Genomic DNA, 24535 nt, shown 5'->3' on the forward strand with positions numbered 1-24535 from the left:
GCTCAGAGTGGTCTACCGCAACTACTTGGTGAAGTACCCGGGGATCAATCTGCTCTTCAGACACCAGGTGACTCCTCACTGTAGTCACACTGGCTCCTGTGTCTCTCAGAGCCTCCACCCTCTGTCCATTGATGGTCACCCACTGCCTGTACTTCTTAGTGTTATCAGGCACTAGGTTTCTCTGGACCATCTCACTGTCCCCTAGTGAGACAAGGGTCATTTCTGCTGGTTCCCACCCACCTGAAACCAACTCCTCCCCAAGCGCTACAATGGCCAAACCCTGGGACGGTGCACCAGTGGGTGCCAGTGTACTTTTGGGGCATTTGGGGTCCCCCCTCACATTACCCACCTGGTCACATGCATAACACTTACGTGGGGGACCACCTGCCACTGGCTTCCCTTTGGAGAACCATGGCTTCTTTTCACTGGGGGGTTTGGAATCCTTACCCTGGGAATCAGTTTGGGGCCCTTTAGAGAACTCCTCCTGTTTGCCCTTACCCCCCCTTTCTTCTGAGAGGGACCCTGCCCACCCTTGGTGTGGTCTCCCCATACCTCTTTTGGACCCTGGTGCTCTCCCAGCGGTCCGCTTCCTGTGCAAGCTTCCTGGGGTCAGTCAGCTTACTGTCAATGAGGTGCTGGCGCAGCCCTGGAAAATATAAACTGTGCAAGTGCTTCCAAGCAATTAAATTGTAAAGCCCCTCATACGTGTTTACCTTACTGCCCTTCACCCAACCATCCAGTGACCTGCAAAAAGAATCAACACATTCCAACCATGTTTGGGATTCCTTTCTCTTGTAGGATCTAAACTTCTCCTTGTAATGCTCAGGGGTGAGACCATACCTGGTGAAAAAGGCCTCCTCCATGACAGGGTAGGTGAGACTCTGAGCATCCCCTAAGGCTGTCAGTGTGTCCCTCCCCTCTGCCTCAAAATGCTTCCACAGGGCTGCCCCCCAATGAGCTTCAGGGACCAGGTTCATGTGGAGAGCTGACTCATAACCCTTGAACCACAAGTATATGTCATCCTCCCTCTTATAATCCCTCACAATGTCTTTTGGGGTGTGTACCCTTCTCTCAGGCTGCACTGTAGGATTGCTGCCACCATCCCTACTGGACTGACTCCTCTGATCTATCTATTTTAAACTGAGCTCATGAGCCATTGCTAACTTCCTTTCCTCAATGGCCAGCCTTCTCTGTTCCATCTCTAGACTGAGCATTTTCAGCTCCAATTGGTACTCCCTCTCTGCCTGTCTGTCCTGTAACTCTTCAGGTGTCAGACCCTTGGAGGACACACTGCTACCTGCCCTGGAGACTCTCTCCTGAGACATAACAGGCCCACCCACTACATCAGTGTGAGTGACTTGCAACTCCTCCTCCCCCTCTGGCTCCTCATCTGTGTGCCCCTCAGCTGATTTGGCTGTCACCCAGGCCCTCAGCGCCTTTTGCAGCTCATCCTTCCTGTATGAGCTCTTAATGGGACAGCCAACATTACTACAAAACTGCTTCAACTGAGCCACTGTGTAGCTCTCCAATTTCTCCAAATCAAAAGGTGCTCCAGCTAGGGCATCTCCAGACTGAGACATGATGAGAGGTTAAAAAAAAGTGCAAAGTTCCAAAAACAGAAAAGCAAGTTCTCAAATGAAGTTCCAGAAAAGTCAATCACAGGATCAGCGAAAAAAGAAACTGAATGCAGAGCAAAAACAGTCCAAATAGAAAAAAAACAAAAATCACAAGACTAGTAGTATGTGGTCACGTAGTGGTCTGAACTCAAACAGTAGTGTACACTTAATTACTGTATGTCAAGTACAAATACAAGTCCAAATCCCATCCGCTGATCACCAATGTTAGAAATGGGGTCTTTGGTTGACAGTCAGGTTACCCCCTGTTCAAGCAAGGACCCTCACTCTAGTCAGGGTAAAAGAGAATCGCCCTCAGCTAACCCCTGCTTACCCCCTTGGCAGCGGCAGAGCAGAAGGCTTAACTTCAGAGTGCTAGGTGTAAAGTATTTGTACCAACACACACAGGAACTTAATGAAAACACTACAAAATGACACAACACCAGTTTAGAAAAATAGGAAATATTTATCTAAACAAAACAAGACCAAAACGACAAAAATCCAACATACACAAGTCAAGTAATGAATTTTTAAAGATTAAACTCAAAAATAGCGCTTAGAAACAAAAATGCTTCGATGAGGTGTTAAAACGGCGTTGTGACGGAGTCGTTCCCAACAAGTCAACACCAGCGTCACCGGACACGGAGCCGCGTAGACCCCCAAGTACAGTACCTTTGGTGAAGAGTGAAAACAAGCCGATGCGCGAAGTCGGGGATCGCGGCGTCTGTGCGAAACGTTGAATCCGCGCACTTCGAGCGGCGTCGGTCACGACGTGGTGCGGCGAATCCCACGGAGTCGCGGACTTCAGCGGGGCTGCAGCGGCGTCGGGCCTGCGAAGAGCGTCGCGTTCCAGCGAAGGTTATGGCATCGGGTGCAGGCGGCATCACCAGATTCAGCAGCGGCGTCAGTCCGGAGTCGTCCGAAGTCGATTTCCTTGGATTTCCACCAGCTTTCCTTTCAAGGGCCCAGGGACTGGATAGGGCACCACTTGTCAGAGCAGGAGTCTCTCCAGAGATTCCAGGTGCTGGCAGAGAGAAGTCTTTGCTGTCCCTGAGACTTCAAACAACAGGAGGCAAGCACTAACTCAAGCCCTTGGAGATTTCTTGACAAGATGGAAGGCACACAAAGTCCAGTCTTTGCCCTCTGACTCTGGCAGAAGCAGCACTGCAGGAAAGCTCCACAAAGCACAGTCACAGGCAGGGCAGCACTTCTTCGTCAGCTATTCAGCTCTTCTCCAGGCAGAGGTTCCTCTTGGTTCCAGAAGTGTTTCTAAAGTCTGTAGATTTGGGTGCCCTTCTTATACCCATTTTAGTCTTTGAAGTCACCTTTCTTCAAAGGGGACTCACACCTACTTGTGAAATCCTGCCATGCCCAGCAAGGCCTCAGACACACACCAGGGGGTTGGAGTCTGCATTGTCAGAGGCAGGCACAGTCCTTTCAGATGAGAGTGACCACTCCACCCCTCCCTCCTAGCAGAGATGGCTAATTAGGAAATGCAGGCTACACCCCAGCTCCCTTTGTGTCACTGTCTAGTGTGAGGTGAAAAACAACCCAACTGTCAAACTGACCCAGACAGGCAATCCACAAACAAGGCAGGGTCACAGAATTGTTTAAGCAAGAAAGTGCTCACTTTCTGAAAGTGTCATTTTCAAACACACAATCTCAAAACCAACTTTACTAAAAGATGTATTTTTAAATTGTGAGTTCAGGGACCCCAAACTCCACATGTCCATCTACTCTCTAGGGGAAACTACCCTTTAATCATATTTAAAGGTAGCCCCCATATTATCCTATGAGAGAGACAGGCCTTGCAACAGTGAAAAACGAAGTTGGCAGTATTTCACTGTCAGGACATATAAACCACATTACTATATGTCCTACCTTATCAATACACTGCACCCTGCCCTTGGGGCTACCTAGGGCCTACCTTAGGGGTGCCTTACATGTAAGAAAAGGGAAGGTTTAGGCCTGGCAAGTGGGTATACTTGCCAAGTCGAATTTACAGTGCACATTTACACACACAGACACTGCAGTGGCAGGTCTGAGACATGATTTCAGGTTTACTTATGTGGGTGGCTCAACCAATGCTGCAGGCCCACTAGTAACATTTGATTTACAGGCCCTGGGCACCTCTAGTGCACTTTACTAGGGACTTAACAGTAAAACAAATATGCCAGTCATGGATAAACCAGTTACATACACATTTTAAACAGGAGCACTTGCACTTTAGCACTGGTTAGCAGTGGTAAAGTGCCCAGAGTAATAAAAACAGCAAAATCAGAGTCCAGCACACATCAATAACCTGGGGAACAGAGGCAAAAAGTTAAGGGAGACCACGCCAAGGATGAAAAGTCTAACATAGACAGACACCATACAACTGAAGGCTGAACAACATACCCACACAGACCACGAAACATTCATACACGACTGAAAGACACATATAGAGTACACCGCATACTCACATAAAATCAGGCAACCCATTCCCAGACAAATGCATAACACATGCATGTAGAGATACACCACACACTCACAACCTGCACCACACTTTACCAGAGAGTGTTGCACATGACTGCAATGTATTGAAGGGGAATGAGAACAGTAGCCTGTTTCTTTATTAACTAACCTACCTACAGTCACAAGAACACAACATTGTAATGAAAGTTGCCAAGGTTTACTCATTTCACTTTCGAAACTAAAGTATATACGGTGTTTGATCAGAATATCGAAGGAAAAATATTGTGTGACTGAAATATGGTTTCAGAAAGATAGAGGGCAAAAATACTGTGAAGGTAAGTTTCTATGGGTAAGCAACATTTTACTGTACTTAACACCACCTATATGTACCTTGAGTATATATATATATATACCTTCAAGGTATGTAGATGTGAACTTAAGAACAGTAAATCTATACTTGCCTATTTGCATTTATGTTCTCAATAATTTGGTCCCTGATATTTTTGCAACACTATCTTTGTCAACACAAACTTTTTCTTCTTGTTATGTTATTCTATCATTCAACCGTTTACGCATAAATAAGAGCACACTATTTCTATATTTGTAATTTATGTGTACATTTATTATGCGTTATGGTTTTTAAACCTTAAACACTATTTTGTAAATTGAAGAATTCAATTGACGCCTCACACTCAGAGGCAAGGTCTCATACTCACATAGAACACAATGCACTTATGAACAGAAAACATGCTTGCAACAAATACGTCACCCACAAACATAAACATCACTGTTAGAAATGGGGTCTTTGGTTGGCAGTCAGGTTAACCCCTGTCCAAGCAAGGACCCTCACTCTAGACAGGGTAAGCCACACACAATCCAAACTATCCTGGGCCCACCCTCTGATAGCTTGGCACTGAGCAGTCAGGCTTAACCTAGAACGCAATGTGTAAAGTATTTGTGCAATAAATCATGCAATAACACAGTATAACACCACAAAAATACACCACACAGGTTTAGAGAAATATATAATATTTATCAGAGTAAATGCAGGTCACAATTATCAAGATTGGATAAGTACACGTAGAAATATCACTTTAGAAAATGATAAAAAGAGTCTTCAGTTCCTAAAAAGCAGCAAGTGTCTCTTGCAAGCACAAAATACCTGGTTTGCGTTCAAATTCCCTGCAAGAGACTGCAGAGGAGGAGATGCGTGGAAAACAGGGAGGTGTGCGTTGGTTTCTCCGGGCGCACGCAGACGATGCATTGATAATTTTCCACACAGAAAAGGCTTTGCATCGATTTTCGGTGCGCTGACTTGGATCCTCTTCGGGTTGTGGGGTATTCAGACACCACAGGGACGATGCAGAGAAATCCTGTGTTTGCAGGACGGAGTCACAGGAGCTGCGTCGATCTGGTGGGCGATGCAGGGAAATTTCTGTCACACGGCAGGCACTGCGTCAATTCCTCTCAGGAAGTCGGGTTGTGCCGTTCCAGCTCGGCTGTGCGTTGATCTAGTGGGCTGGGCATTGAGGTTCGGGTCGCAACACTGGCGCTGCGTCAATCTCCACTCAGTGAGCCAGGCTGCATCGTTCCGGTTCGGCATGCGGTGATTTCCTCACCGCGATGCAGGCTGTGCGTTGTTTCTGGCAGTCTGTGCATTGAATTTTTGCCACACAAGGAGTTCTTTGCAGGAGGAAGTATTTTTGGCCCTGAGACTTCAAGGAGGCAAGCTCTATCCAAGCCATTGGAGAACACTTCTCAGCAGGGCCAGGGGACAGCAAGGCAGCAGGGCAACAGCAGGACAGCAGTCCTTTGCAGAAAAGCAGTCAGGTGAGTCCTTTGGGCAGCTAGGCAGTTCCCCTTGGCAGGTTGCAGGTTCTGGTTCAGAGTTTCTTCACCAGTGGTATCTTGTCCAGAAGTGTCTGAGTTGGTAGGGTCAGAGGCCCTGTTTAAATACCCAAATGTGCCTTTGAAGTGGGGGAGACTTCAAAGAGTGGCTTAGAAGTGCACAAGGTCTCCTTTCAGTTCCTTCCTGTCTGCCAGGGTCCCAGAAAGGGGTTTGGCAGTCCATTGTGTGAGGGCAGGCCACTGTACTTGGACATGTAAGTATCAGGCCCTCCACCGTCCCAGCCCAAGAAGACCCATTCAGTATGCAGATGTGTGCAGGTGTGACTGAGCATCCTGTGTTTGGGGTTGTCTCAGTGAAATGCACAAGGGAGCTGTCAAGTAACCCAGCCAGACGTGGATTGGAGACAGGCTGTAAGGCACAGAAGGATTTGAGTGTAGAGAAATGCTCACTTTCTAAAACTGGCATTTCTAGAATAGCAATATTAAGTCAAACTTCACCAATAAGCAGAATGTTCTATTACCATTTTGGGCATACTAAATATGTCCTGGTTACTCCTTTCAGATCCAAATCTACCACTCAAACAGTATATGAGGGTAGCCCTAATGCTATTCTATGATAGGAGCAGGCCTCACAGCAGTGTAAAAACGAATTTAGGAGTTTTACACTACCAGGACATATAGAACACACATGTTCATGTCCTGCCTTTTACCTACTTAGCACCCTGCCCTATGGGCTACCTAGGGCCTACCTTAGGGGTGACATATGTAGAAAAAGGGGAGTTGAAGGTTTGGCAATTACTTTTAAATGCCAAGTCGAAGTGACAGTGAAACTGCACACACAGGCCCTGCAGTGGCAGGCCTGATACATGGTTAGGGGGCTACTTATGTGGGTGGCACAACCAGTGCTGCAGCCCAGTGGTAGCATTTCATTTACAGTCCCTGGGCACATGTAGTGCACTTGACTAGGGACTTATAAGTAAATTAAATAAGGCAATTGGGTATGAGCCAATATCACCATGTTTTAAGGAGAGAGCATATGCACTTTAGCACTGATTAGCAGTGGTAAAGTGCGCAGAGTCCTAAAGCCAGCAAAAATGAAGTCAGAAAAAGAGGAGGAGGAAAGCAAAAAGTTTGGGGGTGACCCTGCAGAAAGGGCATTTCCAACAATAGACAAACAAGCCATACTCTCATAAAAAAATGAACATCTTAACACCACATATTCACCAAAGCCACACTTTCAGAGGCAAATACACTTATCACTAACAAATGCAAATACATTTCACAAACAAACCCTATCAGAGAGCAACCCACCACATGCTTGTAGATAAAAACACACTCACACACAAACCAAACCATCACACTCACAAGCTAATATGCACCATACTCACAGACAAAACTACACAATGCACAGAATGCACAATGGACTCACAGGCATCATAAACTTACAGCTGATAACCCACTACCGGACTTATACACCACTCACTCAAACTCACTAGATACTCATAAACATCACCCACTAATAAACACACAAACACACACGGATCAGCATGTATGTATATACTTAGGTACATATGGATGTTTGGATGTTTGTATGTATGTGGTATTTTTATAGTGCAATTGTAGCCAAACTGCAGCAGAGTGCTGTACCGGGTCAAGGGCAACCACGCAGTCAACAAGTGATAGGAGCGAACTGTCGGTCAAGGAGCAGAAGTGTAGCGCTACTACATTGTGATTTAGTGTTCTTTAAAGAGATGCATCTTCAGCTATTTACTAAGTTGAAGCAGCATTGAGGTGGACCTGATAGATAGGAGGATGTTGTTCCAGATCTTGGCTGCGTAGATGGAAAAGTCCTCCTGTCTTGTGTTTTTTTTGCACTTCTTAGACACCAGTCTGATGGTGTCCTCATGCTGAGAGCCACCAGAGATGGTGAACGTCTCTGCAGGATAAGCGGGATACTGGTTGTGATGAGTTTATAAATGACGCAGCTGGTTTTGAAGATGGTGTGGGCCAGCAATGGGACCCGATGGAGCTTCCTCCAGATTTGGCCTGTATGTTCATATTTCTTCACGCATAGTATGAGATGTGTTGCAATATGTATGATGTCTTAAAGGGAATCCCTGTGGAGTGTGGGAGGCTATGGAGCTGGGCGTAACACCGATTTAGATGCAAGAGTAATAGGGTTTGACCAGCTGTTCTGAGGTGCCTTTCTGAAGGAATTATTTCTCTTTCTCTAGAATGTGTTTGATGCTAAGGATGGTGTCAAGGGTGAAGTGGCATTCAGTGGAAATTGGTGTTCGAAGCCACCAAGGTTTGTGCCATTAAGTTAACATTGTAATATTTTGTGCTTGTCCTTGGCAAGCAACAGGAATTTGCCGTGGCTGGATGAGTTGCAGGTAGGCCCTGGACGTCCAGTCCTGATGTGGTGCAGGTAGTTTTTGAGGTGTTGGATGTCTGGAGTGGAGGAGATTTCGAAGTACAGATGCATTACCATCAGGATATTGGTAAATTTTGATGCTGTTTTCTGTGAGTACAGCCCGAGGGACTCAATGTTCAGGTTGAAGATGGCAGGGGCAATGTGGAACCCTGGGGGACTCAGCAGGTGATTGGGATCTTTTGGGACCCCGAGGAGCCTATATGAATGAACTGGTGTTGGTTGCAAAGAATGAAGATGAATCCTACTCAGGACTTAATGGTGCAGATGAGGGTTGGATTGTCGACTGTGTTGAAGGTAGATAACAGGTACAAGAATATCAGCTTCATCTGTGGTTGGAAGATCATTGTATAGAATATATAAGGTAGTAGTCTTCATGCTGCAGTGCAATCTGAAGCCATATAAGTAGCTGTGCAGGAGATGGTTAGCACTGTTGTTGTGTTGGAGTTGAGCATAGCCTGCTTTTTAGATGATCTTGCCAATGAAGGATGGATGAGTTATGGGCTGCTAGTGGGTGAGGTTATTAGGGTCTAGTGTAAGTTTCTATATGAGTTGGAGGATGTGGCCTTTCATTACTGCTTCTGGGAAGATGCCTTGAGTGAGACAGGCATTGGCAATGGTGAGTATGGGTGAGAGAGCATTGCCAGACAGAGCTTTGTTGAAGGATGCTAACTAAGAACAATGTTTCCATTGCTCCAAACATTGCACACATTGCATGTATGCTACACTGCACAGCATACTTACAGTGTTAACATACTTCAGAATTTGCCTAGGCGTAGGGTTTTGTATTGGAAGAGTATGTTTCCAGTACGTATCCTGTGCACACACCTCTGGACCAGGTTGTTGGGCTTAGGCCCTTGCAATGGAAAGTCAGCCAGCTCTTTCCATAAGTCTAGACCCCCAGTGGATGAAGTGTGGGAGAGAGACCCAACAAAGGCCTTCATAGCCAAATCCCAATGCTAGAACAAACAGCTTTTTGCAACCACATCAGTATTGCAATTTAGGAGGTAATTGCATGCACTGAATATGTCTGCCCTCAAGCTTTACACCAGGAAAATTCTGCAGAATTTGAGCTTGCACTCCTTGCAACAAGGAAACATAAAGGCTGTAATGGAATACTTTTCGGCTCTCCTTTCAATAAATATCATTCAATGCACCATGTCCTCCTGGTGTTGCATTCCTGGTCTGTCCCTACAAAGAGTTCACCTCAAGTTGTGTTACAATCTTTGTACTTCCCAGATGTTGACCAAATCAGACATGTTTAATTGTATTTTTTTCCCTCAAAGACATAGCATGCCCAAAGCAGAAAGTAAACATACATTAGCAAAGCCAACAGGTCTCTCATTCTGGCACAGCAATGGCAAAAAAAACAAATAAACAAATGTGTGATGACACTGTTGCTGGTTGTGTCATTCTGTAGGCACACATGCATTACCACATTGATGCACACTCACAGAATGACCTGGGCATCTTTTTACCTTTTGTTTCATTGACCAAAATAAGATGGCAGATGCAATCAGTAAATGAAAAAAATAAATGCTAAGTGCATGAAAGTGCTTTTGATGTAGTGGCACTCCCAGTAGCAAACAACAGCTGCTGGGCCTTAAAAAAAAAAGTGCACCACAACAAATTTGAAATGCCCCTGAGGAATGGTATAACAACAGAGGAGCAGGTGGGAGAAAGTGATGTGGTGAATAAATTTTTAAAAAAAAACACATGGGGAAAAGAGAGTCAAAACAGCACACGAGGCAGAGAGAAACACATAGTGCAGGGGAGTTAAGGGGAGAAAAACAGATAAAAGAGTGCAACACAAGAAGGAGACGCCAGCACAGCATGTGAGGGGGAAGAGAGCAGCACATAAAAGAGAGAGCAAGATGGAGCACATGCAGGGAGGCCTGGTGGGTGTTTGGGAGTGGGAAGCAACACACAAAGGAGAGAGCTAGAAAACACTTGCTAGCTCAGAGAGTGATGAAAGAAAAAGAAGAAAGTATTTCCTTAAATGTGAGCAGTGGAAGGATATAAGCCATCCAATCCAAAGGATGGTAAAAAGGGTATGCTCTGTGGGAGGGGCAAGCAGAAAAGGGGGGATGCAAGCCATCAAATAAGAAAGAAGCAAACAAGAGTGACGATAAAGAAATGTTCAAAGGCTGCAGCAGTTTTTGGCAAGCCCATCACAGGTCTTTCACAACTTGACAGCTCGCTCTGTCTGGTACAGGACACCTAAAAATAGCACAAATCCAGAAATGTTGCACCCTAAAATGTAACATATTCTACTAAATATAGAACAAGCTCAAAAACTCACCACACACTCTCACAAGTTCATAACCATATTGAAAGAAAACACACTCAGAAACAGCAGCGGCTCCTCCGCTATGGCGGAGTAGCGTCGCCCCCTCCCCCCCATGAGCAGCAGCAGCTGCAAGCCTTTAACAATGAAACAATAATAAACTGTGTTTATTATCGTTTCGTTGTTAAAGGGCAGGGCCATGGGGGATGACAGGGACGAGGGGAGTGCACTGTGCACTCCCCTCGGTGCGCATGTATGTTTGGCCGGCCGTCTCGGGCCAGCCAAACACACATGCGCACTGTGCTCTCTCCAGCCCGGCAACAGAGAGCAGGCACAGGCTCCCAGTCTGCCTGGGAGCGTCCTGGCTGGGCGCTCTCAGCCAATCCTGACGCTGCTTTGAGCAGCATGAGGATTGGCTGCAGGCACAGGCTGAGAGCCTGTGCCTGCAGTGATGAGGGAAAGAGGAGAGGCGCGGCGGCAGAACAGGTATGTTTTTATTTATTTATTTTTTTATTAAATGTTTTTGCCCCCCCTGGAGATCCGCTCTGCCCCTTCAGATCGCAGCGAGCCGTGACTGCTCAGAAACACCCTGGAAATCATACATGCAAAAAAGAAAACACGTGCTTAAATACTCTCAAATGCAGGTATTTTCATCATATTCATAGACAAACGTCCTGCACACAAGTATGCAACTCACATCTACACGGAGAAACACCCCTTGCAGACAGACACTGCTCTTCAAAGCAGGACATGGCTCACACACGAGCCAAACACACAGTAGCTCATGTACAACCACTTCAAACATTTAGCAAAATCTACCACACGTGTAGCCACACTCACAAATGTAAAACAGGCGTCCACAAATACATCACACATTCTTTTAAATACACCATGCACAGGCGAACCTACCTCAGACCCAGACAACGCCTCCCACACGTAGATAAACAAACCGGACATCCAGAGAAAGTCTACAAAGTCATAGGAAAGCTAACGGCGCGCTGAGACAAATCACCGAGCGGACACAATCACGAAACGCACAGTTAAAGATATGCACATCACATAGCACACAATGTCAATGCATAGCTTACAGGAGGTTCTTCCCCCGCACTCCTCCTTGCCAAAATGATTCCCAGAAAATTCTGATTCTGGTAATAATTCAGCATATTTGCTAGGAAAACAAGGGCCGCCATCCGCTGTAAGAGTGACGCATTGAACAGCAGTCATGGCTGCGCTTCCCCGAGCCGGCGCCCACGCAGTCAGCACACACGCCCACGCAATCAGCGGCAAGGCCTCCCAGACACACACACACACAGACAGAGGGGGCCCGCGGATGTGCACAGGCTAAGCCTGACACACAGACAGTCAGACACTGACCCACAGACAAACACCAAGAGTCAGACAGAGCGAATGCACACAGGCAGGCATTCACCCAGACAGACCCCTGCAGAGTGTGGGGCAGACGGCCAGTCTGCTACACACCCACGTGCACACACACACACACACAGGGTGACAGACTGAGAGACAAGCAAGGCCGAGAATGACAGGCAGGGAGTCACCCACAGGCAGAGTGACAGACAGGAAGAAAATAATACGCAGTCACATACAGAGAGGTAGATATTCACTCATAAACATACCCAGAGTGATCTATAGCCACATAAAATGAGTGACGAACAGAGCATGACGCAAACAGAGAAAGACACACAATTACTGACCCACACAGGCTAGAGTTCACACAATACACACAGACGAATGCACCTTCAGACCTAACCCACAGAAAAAGAGACATCCACGGAGTATCACACATAGACAGTAAGTGACTCACCCCGCCAGAATAAGAAACACACACAGATTACAATATAAACACTAGCCACTCACATACACGCAACACACATTCACACAGACATACGGTGAGAAAGAAAGAGAGAAATACACACAGCGGCACACTTTCACAAAGGCAGACATAGAGATACAGTGGTATACACGCGCACACACACTGACAAGAGTAACACTCAGACACCGACAGACCCCACATACAAATACACACCCTTATGGTAAAACAGCATATACTATATATGCATATCTATCTATCTATCTATCTATCTATCTATCTATCTATCTATCTATCTATCTATCTATCTGTCTGTCTGTCTGTCTGTCTGTCTGTCTGTCTGTCTGTCTGTCTATCTATCTATCTATCTATATAAATATATATACACACACACACACACACATATGTGATGAAGCAGGCACACTCTGAGAGCAAAACACAGGCAGTCGCACATGATGTAAGACACACAAATGAGAAACAGTAAACACTTTCACACACAGGCACATGCCACAAGGCACATACCTATTTTCTCTCTCTGACACACACACGATACACAGTGATACAAAGAGGCAATGGCAAAGAAACACACACATGCTGACAGTAACACAGGCACACGTTACATAGACTCAGACACATGTAGACAGATAAAAGAGTCACACAGTGGCACATAGGCTCGCAAACAGACAGAAAGTGGCACACACATTAACCCATAGATTTGAACACGCACACACAAAACATACATTGTCTGGCTTCCTGTGGACTCGGAACCACAGCTACCTAGACAAACATGCACAGCGCATAGATACACACCCTTTGACACCAATGTAAAGAGATTAAAGGACAAACAAAACCCAATTATATGTCCACACAAACAAGCAGAGACATAGAGCAGAGGTTAATGAAGCAGACATTGCCCCTGGCACACACATCCACACACAAGCACACAAGATTCACTTTAAGACACACAAACATAAACTTTGGCATACGAACAAACACACCCACATATAAACACATGCAGTGTTGCAAAGAGAAGAAAGCAGATATTCACTTTAACACACACATACACACACAAACACACACACAGAGTCTGTGGTAAATGGATCGGGGTGCTATGGCAGTCACAGGTTACTGGACACCAAGGGGCATATTTATACTCCGTTTGCGCCAAATTTGCGTCGTTTTTTTCGACGCAAAACTAACTCCATATTTATACTTTGGCGTTAGACGCGTCTAGCGCCAAAGTTCATGGAGTTAGCGTCATTTTTTTGCGTGAACACCTTCCTTGCGTTAATGATATGCAAGGTAGGCGTTCCCGTCTTAAAAAATGACTCCGATGCATATGCGTCGTATTTATACTCCCGGGCAAAAATGACGCCCGGGAGTGGGCGGGTCTAAAAAACCCGCATTAGCGCCGGATTTTAGCGCCTGGGTCAGGGCAGGCGTTAAGGGACCTGTGGGCTCAGAATGAGCCGATAGGTGCCCTCGCCTGACCCCAGGGACACCCCCTGCCACCCTTGCCCACCCCAGGAGGACACCCAAGGATGGAGGGACCCACCCCAGGGACATTAAGGTAAGTTCAGGTAAGTATTTTTTTTAAAAAAAAATTGTGGCATAGGGGGGCCTGATTTGTGCCCCCCTACATGCCACTATGCCCAATGACCATGCCCAGGGGACAGAAGTCCCCTGGGCATGGCCATTGGGCAAGGGGGCATGACTCCTGTCTTTGCTAAGACAGGAGTCATTTCAATGGGGGTTGGGCGTCGTTAAAAAATGGCGCAAATCGGGTTGAGGCAATTTTTTTGCCTCAGTCTGACTTGCACCATTTGTGGACGCCCATACGCCATTTTCCCCCTACGCCGGCGCTGCCTGGTGTACGTCGTTTTTTTTAACGCACACCAGACAGCGCCGGCGGCTAACGCCGGCTAACGTCATTGAATAAATACGGCACCCGCATGGCGCTTCAGAATGGCGTTAGCCGGCGCTAATTTTTTGGGCGCAAAACTGCGTTAGCGCAGTTTTGCGTCAAAAAGTATAAATATGGCCCCAACTGTCTCAATCAGAGCGTTTTATTTCTGTGTCCAGGGGACCACCTCACTGTTGGACCCCAAACTGAGCTCCAAGTAGACCCCTTTAGCACTTCACCCTCAAGATAGCGAGGCAGAACATTCCAAGGCTTACTCAGAGAGGTTCTGTGGGTTAGTGCCTCAGGCCCCAGTGAAATGCGCAACAAGAATGAATAAATCAGTGACCAGTGTGTGATTTTACTTGAAAAGAGAAAAACACTCTAGTCTACACACAGCTAATACTATACAAAAGAATATCCAAATGTGTGTGGGGTAAAAGCAGGTAATGTTGAATAGGGTTTTCCTAATAAGTAGTCCTACACACATTGGCTTAACAGATGATTTTTACAGTCAGTTAACCTCTTCCTATAAGGTTTGACAAAGAGTTTTGATAATAAACAGGCTGCAAACTACGGGCTTTGTCGGGAGTTTTGAATAGTGTTAGACCTGACATGGCTTAGGGTGGTCACCCCTAACTTTTTGCCTTCCTCCCTTCAATTTTTGGACACTGTTTTTGCTGGCTTTTAGACTCTGCGCACTTTGCCACTGCTAACCAGTGCTAAAGTGCATATGCTCTCTCCCTTTAAACATGGTAACTTTGGATCATACCCAATTGGACTATTTAATTTACTTATAGGTCCCTAGTAATGTGCACTGTAGGTGCCTGCAGCCTGTAGATTAAATGCTACTAGTGGGCCTGCAGCACTGGTTGTGCCACCCACTCAAGTAGCCCCTTTACCTTGTCCCAGGCCTGCCATTGCAACGCCTGTGTGTGCACTTTCACTGCCAATTCGACTTGGCATTTAAAAGTACTTGTCAAGCCTAAAACTCCCCTTTTTCTACACATAAGTCACCTCTAATGTGTGCCCTAGGTAACCCCTAGAGCAGGGTGCGGTGTGGGTAAAAGGCAGGACATGTACCTGTGTAGTTTACATGTCCTGGTAGTGTAAAACTCCTAAATTCGTTTTTACACTACTGTGAGGCCTGCACCCTTCATAGGCTAATGTTGGGGCTGTCCTCATATATTGTTTGAGTGGTAGCTACTGATCTGAAAGGAGTAGGAAGGTCATATTTAGTATGGCCGGAATGGTAATACAAAATCCTGCTGACTGGTGAAGTTGGATTTAATATTACTATTCTAGAAATGCCACTTTTAGAAAGTGAGCATTTCTTTGCACTTAAATCCTTCTGTGCCTTACAATCCACATCTGGCTAGGTTTAGTTGACAGCTCCTTGTGCATTCACTCAGACACACCCCAAACACAGGGCACTCAGCCTCACTTGCATACATCTGCATTTTGAATGGGTCTTCCTGGGCTGGGAGGGTGGAGGGCCTGCTCTGACACAAAGGGCTGCCACACCCCCTACTGGGACCCTGGCAGACAGGATTGAACTGAAAGGGGACCTGGTGCACTTCTTAGCCACTCTTTGAAGTCTCCCCCACTTCAAAGGCACATTTGGGTATAAAACAGGGCCTCTGCCCTACCACCTCAGACACTTGCTGGAGAAGAAACCTGAACCAGAACCTGCATCCTGCCAAGAAGAACTGCCTGGCTGCTCAAAGGACTCACCTGACTGTTTCTACAAAGGACTGCTGCCTTGCTGTTGGTCCTACTGCCTTGCTGAACTCTTGCCTTGCTGCAGAAGTGCTCTCCCAGGGCTTGGATAGAGCTTGCCTCCTGTTCCCTGAAGTCTCAGGACCAAAAAGACTTCCATCTTTCAACTGGACTCCTTGTGCGCCGAAAAATTCGATGCACAGCTTGCTCCACAGTGAAAAATTCACCGCATGCCGATCCGGAAAGACGCCGCTCGACCCCGCAAGGAAAAGATCGATGTGATGCCTGCAGTGCGACCAGAACTTCGACGCACAGCCCGCCTGGACAAAGCCGCCCGACTTCCAGAGAGGAAATCGACGCAACGCCTGCCGTGAGGGAGAAAATTCCACGCACAGCTCACCGGAACGACGCACAGCCAGACAACAAGCCCAGGACTCCACGCACAGACCCCCGGGACATCTGGGAATCCAGCAACCCACAGAGGAGACCTGTCCGCGCGCCGGAAAATTACACACGTCTTCCCCGCGTGAAAAATAACAACGCAAGTCCGTGTGTGAAGGGGCGAAACCGACGCACACACCATTTTTCCACGCATCTCCTCCTCTGCAGCCCTTTGCAGAGATTTTCCACTCCAACCCAGGTACTTTGTGCTTGAGAGAGACTTTGTTTGCTTTTTAAAGACTTAAGACACTTCATATCACTTTTCAGTGATATCTCTACAATTTCTTATTGCATCTTTTATCGTTTTGACCTGCAAATATCTAGATAAATATTATATATTTTTCTAAACACTGTGTGGTGTATTTTTGTGGTGCTATATTGTGTTATTATATGATTTATTGAACAAATACTTTACACATTGCCTTCTAAGTTAAGCCTGACTGCTCAGTGCCAAGCTACCAGAGGGTGGACACAGGATAATTTGGATTGTGTGTGACTTACCCTGACTGGAGTGAGGGTCCTTGCTTGGACAGGGGTTAACCCGACTGCCAACCAAAGACCATATTTCTAACATTGGTGATCAGCGGTGAGGATAGGACTTGTATTTGTGCAGTGACATACAGTAGCTAAGTATTTCACTACCTACCCACAGTTGAAGGTCAACTTCATTTTTATCTCTTTTTGGAAATACGTTTTTTCCTGACAATTTTCAAAGACTAAATCCTCACTCAACATGTCTCTGGCTGGGTTTCAAGCAGGAGATTTTGACCTAGCCCTGGTGGAGACATATACTGTCAAACAGCTAAAGAGGTTCTGCAGGGAGATGAGTGTACCCACACAAGGGGCCTCCAGAAAGGAGGACTTTCAAGTGGCGCTGAGGGCCCGGGCAGAAGCCCATTTAGAAGAGGATGATGAGGAAGAGGAGCCAGAAAATGGCCCCTCAGAGGATTTTTTGCCTGTTACCACTGCAATTGTGCCCCCTTCCAGACCAGGGAGTAGTGTCTCTGATCAAGGCCTGACCGCAGAGGAAAGGAGAGAGGAGAGGGAGTTCCAATTACAAATGGCAAGGCTGAAAATCGAGGCTCAACAGGAAGAAAAAAGAGCAGAGAGAGAAGCCAAGCAAGCTGAAGCTGCAGCTGAGAGAGCCTTGGCTGAAAAGAAAGTTTTGTTGGCTCATGAACTGAGTCTCAAGGAGCTGGATCTCAAGGCAAGACAGTCTGAGCCCAGCAGTGATGGTGGCAGCATACATACAGGACCTGCTGGAGAGAAAAGGTTTGTATACCCAAAAGTGTGGTGCCCAGTTTTGTGGTGGGAGATGATATTGACAAGTGGCTGACTGCCTATGAAGTTGCACTAAGGGCTCATGGGGTTCCTGAAGGGCAATGGGGGGCGGCCTTGTGGTTCTATGTACCCCCAGAGGGAAGGGACACACTCCTTACACTAGACCCACGTGATCATTCTAACTATCCTGTCATGAAGACTGCTTTACTGGCCAAGTTTGGACTGACCCCTGAGAGATACCGTCAGAGGTTTAGGGACTGTACCAAACTTTCCACAAAACTTGGGTTGATTGTTTTGATTTCTCCAATAAGGCACTGAACGGTTGGGTGCGGGGCAGCAAAGTAGATGATTACAAAGGGTTATATGACTTGATTCTGAGAGAGCATATGCTCAATATTTCTTTTACAGAGTTGCGCCAGCACTTGGTAGATAGTAAGCTGACTGATCCCAGGAAGCTTGCTGAGGAGGCGGACCTCTGGGTTAGCACCAGAGTGTTCAGAAAGGTATCTGGGGAGGACACCCACAAAGGTGGTCAGGGTTCCCAACAGAAGAAAGAGGGGGGAGTTAAACTTACAGATAAGGAAATCTCAAAAGGCCCCCAAAAGAATTCCCAGGGAGGGGGTGGCAACTATTCCTCTTCCAGATTTGGGAAAAAGCCAGGGACTTATGATAAATCATCAGGAAAATTCAACCCCAAATGCTTAAAGTGCTACCAGTATGGTCACTCTAAGGGCGACTCCCAGTGTTCCAAGAGAGCACCGTCCACTACTGGACAGGCACCTGGGTTGACTAGTGTAGCGCTTGGGGGGAGATGGACCCAGATAGCTCTGGGGAACAGGCAGAGGTTTCCCTAGTGTCACTGGGAGAAAGAGAAATGGTGCCCAAAGCCCACATGCCCCAAAATACTTCCAAGTACAGGCAGTGGACACAATTGATGGGCAAAAGGTGGAGGCTCTGTGTGACACAGGAGCCAGTATGACTACTGTCAAGAGTCAGTTGGTGTCAACAGAGCAGATAGTCCCTAATACATTTCACCAGGTCATAGTCACTGACAATCGTGAGAGTCACCTACCGGTGGCTCTGGTTCCCTTTGAGTGGGGGGGTCCCTGGTACTCTGAAAGTAGCTGTGAATCCTGCCATGCCTGTAGATTGTCTGTTAGGCAATGATCTTGAGCATACTGCTTGGAAAGAGGTAGAGCTCAGATCCCACCTGGAGATGTTAGGTTTGCCTGAGTGGGTCTGCATGACCACACAGTCCATGGCTGCCCGGGAAGTGAGTCAAGGGCGTCTGGAGCCTGGAACAATGGCCCAGACAGCTGCAAAGAGGTAGGGCAAGAGGTGCGGGAAACCCAACTCAAATATTCCCACTGTGGTGGACAGGGAACCTGAGGAGGAGGAGGCCCCTGAGCCAACTGGGGAGGACATAGCTGACCTGGGTAACCTACCTGAACTTGCTGGCTGGCAAGTAGAGGGTGGGCCAACCAGGACAGAATTCTGTAAGGCGCAGAAGGAATGCCCCACCCTTGAGGGTCTGAGGCAACAGGCCACAGCCCAAGCAGCAGGTGACGCCTCTGGCAATCACCATATTTACTGGGAGAATTATCTCCTTTACAGTGAGCTTAAGGTTCCAGGTCCTGGGGCAGCCCGTGTGCTGGTGGTCCCCAAGTGTTACCAGACCTTCCTACTGGGTCTGGCTCACGACATCCCCCTGGCAGGACACTTGGGCCAAGACAAGACCTTTAACAGGCTTGTCACCCACTTCCAATTGGCCCAGAATGAGGACAGCCTCAGATAACTTCTGCAGAGCTTGCCCCACCTGCCAGGCTAGTGGGAAGACAGGGAAACAGCTTAAGGATCCCCTGCTCCCACTCCCGGTCGTTGGCAGCCCCTTTGAAAGGGTGGGCATCGACATTGTTGGTCCCTTGGACCCCAAAACTGCCTTGGGCAACAGGTTTATCCTGGTTTTGGTGGACCATGCCACCCACTATCCAGAGGCAATCCCTCTGAGAACAGTGACTGCACCGGTGGTGACCAGAGCCCTGTTGGGAATATTTACCCATGTGTGATTCCCTAAGGAGGTTGTGTCTGACAGGGGCACAAACTTCATGTCTGCATACATGAAGTCCATGTGGGTTGAGTGTGGGGTGACCTACCGGTTTACCACCCCTTATCATGCTCAATCCAATGGGCTTGTTGAGAGATTCAACAAGACCCTGAAGGGCATGATTAGTGGCCTGACTGATGCCATGAGGCGTAAGTGGGACGTCCTCTTACCATGCCTGTTGTTTGCTTACAGAGAGGTGCCCCAGAAAGGGGTGGGGTTCAGCCCCTTTGAGCTTCTCTATGGTCACCCTGTCAGGGGACCCCTAAGCATTTTTAAAGAGGGCTGGGAGAAAGCTCCCAAGTCACCTCCCCAGGATGTGGTCAGCTACATGCTGGCCCTCCGCAACCAAACCCAATGCTTCTGGAAGAAGGCCAAGAATAACCTCGAGGCCAGTCAAGAGGTGATGAAGGAGTGGTATGACCGGAAGACCACTCTGGTTGAGTTCTCACCTGGAGACAAAGTTTGGGTGATGGAGCCAGTAGAGCCCAGTGCTCTCCAGGACCGCTGGACTGGCCCCTTTGAGATCAAGGAGCGTAAAGGGGAGGCCACTTACCTAGTGGACCTCAAGACCCTTAGGCACCCCCTAAGGGTCCTCCATCACAACCGCCTCAAACCTCACTTTGAGAGGTCTGAGGTCAGTATGCTCCTGGTCACAGATGAGGGCATGGAAGAGGAGAGTTAACCTCTCCCCGACCTCCTCTCTGTCAAAGAAGGGGATGGGTCAGTGGAGGGCGTCATTCTCTCTGACTCCCTGACTCTAACCCAGAGAGGAGACTGCTATGAGCTGTTAGAGCAGTTCTCCCCCCTGTTCTCCCTTACTCCTGGGCTGACCCACCTCTGTGTTCATGACATTGACACAGGTGACAGTCCCCCTATGAAGAACAAAATTTACAGGTTATCGGATAAGGTGAAGGCCAGCATCAAGGAGGAGGTCTCCAAGATGTTGACTTTTGGGGTTATTGAGAAATCCAGTAGTCCCTGAGCCAGCCCTGTGGTATTGGTTCCTAAGGCTACTGCCCCAGGTGCGAAGCCAGAACTCAGGTTCTTTGTGGACTACCGGGGTCTCAACTCAGTCACCCGGACTGATGCTCACCCCATCCCCTGAGCTGATGAGATCGTTGACAGACTGGGCGCTGCCAAGTTCCTGAGTACGTTTGATCTTACTTCAGGGTGCTGGCAGATCGGCCTGACTGAGGGAGCTAAAGAGAGATCAGCATGTTCCACCCCTGATGGCCATTACCAATTCCGGGTGATGCCATTTGGGTTGAGAAATGCCCCCGCTACCTTCCAACGGTTGGTTAACAGGGTCCTAGCTGATAAAGATGCCTACTGTGCAGCTTTCCTGGACGACATAGCTGTCTACAGTTCCAGCTGGGAGGAACACCTGCTCCACCTCAAGGAGGTGCTTCAGGCTCTGCAACAGGCAGGCCTGACCATCAAGGCTAGTAAGTGCCAGATTGGGCAGGGTTCCGTGGTGTACTTGGAACACCTATTAGGTGGTGGCAAGGTGCAGCCACTCCAGGCCAAGATTGAAACTATCAAGGCCTGGCAACCACCTAGAACACAGACTGAGGTGAGAGTCTTTTTAGGCCTCACTGGATACTACCGCAGATTCGTCAAGGGCTATGGCACCATTGTGTCACCCTTGACAGAACTCACTTCCTAGAAAAAACCTAGGTTGGTGAATTAGACAGAGGCTTGTCAGAAAGCCTTTGATTCTCTGAAGGAAGCCATGTGCACGGCCCCCATGCTCAAGGCCCCTGACTACTCCCAGGAATTTATTGTGCAGACAGACGCTTCAGAGCATGGCATAGGGGCTGTTCTAGCACAGCTAAATGAGGAGGGCTCAGACCAACCAGTAGTCTTTATTAGCAGAAGGCTATTATCACGGGAACAGAGGTGGAGTGCTATTGAGAGAGAAGCATTTGCTGTGGTCTGGGCACTGAAGAAGCTAAGACCCTACCTGTTTGGGACTCACTTCCGGGTTCAGACAGACCACAGGCCCCTCAGATGGCTCATGCAGATGAGGGGTGAGAATCCAAAACTCTTGAGGTGGTCCATTTCCCTACAGGGTATGGACTTTACGGTGGAGCATCGCCCAGGGGTTAACCACGCCAATGCGGATGGTCTCTCCAGATACTTCCGCCTTAGCGATGAGAGCTCCCAGGAGTGTGGGTAGCTCTCCCCACTTTCAGCTGGGGGGACACATGTTAGACCTAACATGCCTTAGGGTGGTCACCCCTAATGTTTTGCCTGCCTCCCTTCACTTTTTGGACACTGTTTTTGCTGGCTTTTAGACTCTGCGCACTTTACCACTGCTAACCAGTGCTAAAGTGCATATGCTCTCTCCCTTTAAACATGGTAACTTTGGATCATACCCAATTGGACTATTTAATTAACTTATAAGTCCCTAGTAATGTGCACTGTAGGCGCCTAGGGCCTGTAGATTAAATGCTACTAGTGGGCCTGCAGCACTGGTTGTACCACTCAAGTAGCCTCTTTACCTTGTGTCAGGCCTGCCATTGCAAGGCCTGTATGTGCAGTTTCACTGCCAATTCGACTTGGCATTTAAAAGTACTTGCCAAGCCTAAAACTCCCCTTTTTCTACACATAAGTCACCTCTAATGTGTGCCCTAGGTAACCCTTAGAGCAGGGTGCGGTGTGGGTAAAAGGCAGGACATGTACCTGTGTAGTTTCCATGTCCTGGTAGTGTAAAACTCCTAAATTCGTTTTTACACTACTGTGAGGCCTGCTCCCTTCATAGGCTAACCTTGGGGCTGCCCTCATACATTATTGAAGTGGTAGCTGCTGATCTGAAAGGAGTAGGCAGGTCATATTTAGTATGGCCAGAATGGTAATACAAAATCCTGCTGACTAGTGAAGTTGGATTTCATATTACTATTCTAGAATTGCCACTTTTAGAAAGTGAGCATTTCTTTGCACTTAAATCTTTCTGTGCCTTACAATCCACGTCTGGCTAGGTTTAGTTGACAGCTCCTTGTGCATTCACTCAGACACACCCCAAACACAGGGCACTCAGTCTCATTTGCATACATCTGCATTTTGAATGGGTCTTCCTGGGCTGGGAGGGTGGAGGGCCTGCTCTGACACAAAGGACTGCCACACCCCCTACTGGGACCCTGGCAGACAGGATTGAACTGAAAGGGGACCTGGTGCACTTCTTAGCCACTCTTTGAAGTCTTCCCCACTTCAAAGGCACATTTGGGTATAAAACAGGGCCTCTGCCCTACCACCTCAGACACTTGCTGGAGAAGAAACCTGAACCAGAACCTGCATCCTGCCAAGAAGAACTGCCTGGCTACTCAAAGGACTCACCTGACTGCTTTCTACAAAGGACTGCTGCCTTGCTGTTGGCCTACTGCCTTGCTGAACTCTTGCCTTGCTGCAGAAGTGCTGTCCAAGGGCTTGGATAGAGCTTGCCTCCTGTTCCCTGAAGTCTCAGGACCAAAAAGACTTCCATCTTTCAACTGGACTCCATGTGCGCTGAAAAATTAGACGCACAGCTTGCTCCACGGTGAAAAATTCACCGCACACCGATCCGGAAAGACGCCGCTCGACCCCACAAGGAAAAGATCGACGCGACGCCTGCAGTGCGACCGGAACTTCGACGCATGGCCCGCCTGGACAACGACGCCCGACTTCCAGAGAGGAAATCGACACGACTCCTGCCGTGAGGGAGAAAATTCCATGCACAGCTCACCGGAACGACGCGCAGCCAGACAACAAGCCCAGGATTCCATGCACAGACCCCGGGACATCTGGGAATCCTGTGACCCCAGAGGAGACCTTTCCGCGCGCCGGAAAACGACAAACGTCTTCCCAGCGTGAAAAATAACGGAGCAAGTCCGTGTGTGAAGGGGCGGAACCGACGCACACACCATTTTTCCACGCATCTCCTCCTCTGCGGCCCTTTTCGGAGATTTTCTACTCCAACCCAGGTACTTTGTGCTTGAGAGAGACTTTGTTTGCTTTTTAAAGACTTAAGACACTTCATATCACTTTTCAGTGATATCTCTACAATTTCTTATTGCATCTTTTATCGTTTTGACCTGCAAATATCTAGATAAATATTATACATTTTTCTAAACACTGTGTGGTGTATTATTGTGGTGCTATATTGTGTTATTGTATGATTTATTGCACAAATACTTTACACATTGCCTTCTAAGTTAAGCCTGACTTCTCAGTGCCAAACTACCAGAGGGTGGGCACAAGATAATTTGGATTGTGTGTGCCTTACCCTGACTAGAGTGAGGGTCCTTGCTTGGACAGGGGGTAACCTGACTGCCAACCAAAGACCCCATTTCTAACAAATAGGTTAACAGATCTTTCTCAAAATAGAAAGAGTCAGCCAGGCCCACTTCCAGAATGCTTTTTGGAATTACATTGTTTCTCTTTTTAAGACTGAGGCTGGCGTGGGTGAGCTTCAGGAGTCTGACCTGAAGTCTTCTCCATTTGCTCCATATGGAACAGCTTATAACTGTGAGGGAGTTGTCCTGGTCAGAGAGGCGGAGGGGCTGGTGGGGGTGTAGTGCTCACTGCTGGTGATTTATGGCCATCCTTAAGGAGAGGGTGTCACAGAAATGAGCCAGAGTCGAGATGGGGACT

This window comes from Pleurodeles waltl, chromosome 3_1 (genome assembly GCF_031143425.1).
Source record: "Pleurodeles waltl isolate 20211129_DDA chromosome 3_1, aPleWal1.hap1.20221129, whole genome shotgun sequence".
Classification (NCBI taxonomy): Eukaryota; Metazoa; Chordata; class Amphibia; order Caudata; family Salamandridae; genus Pleurodeles; species Pleurodeles waltl.